Consider the following 3,571-nt stretch of genomic DNA (forward strand, 5'->3'; position numbering starts at 1 on the left):
GATTAGGTTTGGCTTGTTTCCCTTTTCCAAGATTGTGAACTGGTCTTTAAATTTTGGGTTAGAGATTTCTGCAATTTGCTGAGGTAGGCACACAGAGCAATAAATTTTCCACTGAGTGCTGCCTTTCCTCTGTCCCAAATGAATTTGGCTATTGTGTGCTTCTTTTCTAAAATTTAATTTTGTCTTTACTTTTTATTCGTCATTGTGAACTTCACAATGTAATCCAGCTAGATTTTGAGAGGAGTAAAGTAATAATAGGACCCAAAGAACTGCAATGAGAGCACAAATATTCCAAGATATTGCAAATAGATTCGGTCGAAGGGCGCTCTCCTAAGCTACAGAAGGAATGGTCTGATGGATGAGATAACTCAAGTCAAATTGTATTAGAGTTGTCCACAGGGGAAAATGGTGACGTTGTTGCTGGTCTTGACATTCACAGACCCAAAACCTTGCATGACTTCCACAATTTCCATGCCCATTTTCACTTTCCCAATGACCACATTATTGCCATCCAACCAATTAGTCTTCACAGTGTAGATGAAAAACTGGGAGCCAGTTGTGTTTGGAACAACATTTGTCATAGACAGGATACTAGGCCTTGTATGCTTTAGATGAAATCCTCACCTTCTAATTTCTCTTTGTAGGTGGACTTGCTATGAGTGCCAGTATGGCATGAGATGTCATCACCAAGGCACATGAATCCTGGGATGATACTGTAAAAGTAGGAACGCTTATAACCAGGTCCTTTCACTTCCGTGATAAGAGCAGGACAATTTTCTGCTGTCTTTGAAATTTGATCTGCAATATCTCTAAGAAGGTATGGCCCTCATTCTTGTGGTGTGCAACAATGTTGAAGAAAATGGTGGGGTTAACCATAAATGGTACCTGGCAAGAACCAGCACCAGCAGAGTCTGCACAGCCTCTTTCAAAAAATGAAGTTTTGAATTTCTGTTCTGAGATCTTCAGTGATCCACTGGTGATTCATTCATGTGTTTTTCAATACCTATTAGTTGCAGGATTTTCTGTGTTGACTTCCAGTTTTATACAACTGTGGTCTGAGAGAATGCAGGTGATATCAGTATTTCTGAAATTACTAAGATTTCCTTTGTGCCCTAAAAATGATCTAAATGTTCCATGTGCTGATTAAGAAGAATATTTTCATGATGTTCAATGAGCTTATCTGCAAATGATTCTTAGGTCTAATTGTTCTATGCACTTGCACATTTCTGAGGTTAATCTGTTGAATTTTTGCAGTATTATATATCCAGAGGTGATAGTGCTGGATTAAATCACCAATGATCACTGTGTTTAGCTCTAGGTGAGGGTTTTTTTTTAACTTTAATTTATACGTTTGATGAAATTGAGTGCTCTGTCTTTCTGTGTATATCTATTTAAAATGGTTATAGCCTCCTTTATTCTCATTTTAAATGTTTTCTTGTCTTTTCTGTCTTATTTTTGCCTTAAGTCTACTTTATTTGGTAAAAGGATGGCAACTCTTTCCTATTCGAGCAGTCATAGACTTTATTCCAGCCCTTCACTTTCAAGATTCCTTTTGCAGGGGAGGGAGGCATATGTGTCTCTTTAAGGGAGGAGAATGATGGGTCTTGATTCAACTATTCAGTTTATATCATTTTAATGTGTTATGTTCATTAATATTGTGGGTTTGAAATGAAAGGTGTTCATTAGTAACTGCCATTATATCTATTTATTTAAGGACTGGCTCCTCTCAAATCTTGCTCTAATTCCTTCATGTACTGTTTAGGTGCTATTTCTCTATCAATATCATGTTTGTATTGGTTTTCAATGTGTGGAACACCTTTTAGAATTTTTTATAATGCAAGTGGGGTCAAAGGTTTGTTCCAATATTCCTTGCATTGGAAAGATTTTGTTTTTCCTTAGCGATGTATGAGTGCTTAATTGTGTGTAGTATTCTTGGTTTGTAGTTATTTCTCTACACAGGATTGCATATATAATTCCAGCCTTCCTTGTGTGGTCATGGCTGAGCAATCTTTGCTTTTTCTGGTTGCTGTTCCTAGGTAAGTGAATGTTTTTTTTCTCCATGGTATTTATAAGGATGCATTCCTTGATGTCTGTTGACATTTATGGATTTTATTGGTCTGTGAGATGACCTCTTCTGCTTTGGTCTGCTTGAGTGTCTTTAATCTGGATTGGCTTAATGTATTGTATATACGGGAAGTTGTCTTCAATGATTCCATTTAATATATTTTCTACACCATTAGTGTCTTCCTCAAGGCCCTCCTCAAAAATGATTAGCCTCAAAATAAGGATTTATAATTTTACCTTGGATCCCTGGAGATCTGCCATGTATCCTAGATTTGTTCTCAGTAATTCACCCGTCTCTGGTCATCTAGACTACATTCGATTACAGACCTTTGATATTATAAACCATGGAATCTGTCAAATGTCTCTGTTTTGTGTTTTATATTTATTTCCCTCTTTCTTATAGTGGGTAAATTTTGATCAATTATATATCGTCTTTTATATCTTGCCTGGATGTTTTTGCCTCCTTGATTTGTGTACTAGTTTACGTTCTCACCAGCAGTGCAGTAGGGTTCCTCTTTGTATGCAACCCCACCTTATCTGAGTTCAGAATATTGGCCATTCTGTTTGGGGTAATGTGGTATCTTTGGGTTGTTTTAATTTACATCTCCTTTATGACCATGGATGGTGGACATTTTCTCATTTTTTTGACATTTTAATATCTTTAATGTCTCCCTTTAGTCCCCTTGCTCATTTAGTGATTGTTTTTTGAGGGGATTGGGGGAGAATTATGGAGAAATAGGGTCCTCTGTCATTATTTTTCTTTCTGTGTTTCCCTCTTTCTATATTTCATTTGTGCTTACTGATGTATAGGTGATAAGTTATTGATGGGATTTTTTATGTTCTGCTCTTGAAGATTTAATATTATTTGTAATGCTGGTTTAGTGTGCATAAATTCATATAGCTTTTATTTGGAATGAAGTATTCTTGTTTCTCCTTCAACTGTAAATTCTGGTTTCATTGGATGTATCAGTCTGGGTTGGCAGTTGTTGGTCTTCAGGAAAAAATGGTATTTTTCCAAGCTTTTCTTAAGGAATTTTGTGGAGTTGTCTGCTGTGTGTGAGCTTGTGTCTGAGTGAGGCAAAACCTAGTGGGCATCCCTACTTCTGTAAGCCTATGGCAAGCCAGGACCAGGGTCCCACCAACTGTGACACAAAAAGATGCAGAGCCAAAAATGGTCCACTTCTAGCAGAAATCAGGGTTGCACTCTGCTCTAGTACATAAAAACAGAAAGAGCAGTCACAGCAGCATTGAAACATAGCAGGGAACTGGAGGGAAGAAAAGCAAGGGCCAAGCTTGCAATCTGAGAACCAGAAAGGAGCTGCTCCCTCCTACAAAGAAACACCCAGAAGGCACATCCTCAGCTGAGCCTGACCATGGGAACAGGGCAGGCAAACTAGCATTGATTGTGCTAACAAACACCCCAGTGTAGTTGAAAGCATCCTTTGGAAACTTGTGGGCACCTGAACTAATGCTGCACATTCAGATCCAGAATGGGGAGTACACTCCA

At 38.0% G+C, this 3,571-nt stretch overlaps 1 pseudogene; it reads right to left on the reverse strand.

The window, feature by feature from the left end:
- Nucleotides 1-383: 383 nt before the first annotated feature.
- Nucleotides 384-876, reverse strand: LOC150040200 (peptidyl-prolyl cis-trans isomerase A pseudogene; annotated as a pseudogene).
- Between the last annotated feature and the right edge of the window lie 2,695 nt (nt 877-3,571).

This window comes from Megascapheus bottae, chromosome Y (genome assembly GCF_031878675.1).
Source record: "Megascapheus bottae isolate mThoBot1 chromosome Y, mThoBot2.hap1, whole genome shotgun sequence".
Classification (NCBI taxonomy): Eukaryota; Metazoa; Chordata; class Mammalia; order Rodentia; family Geomyidae; genus Megascapheus; species Megascapheus bottae.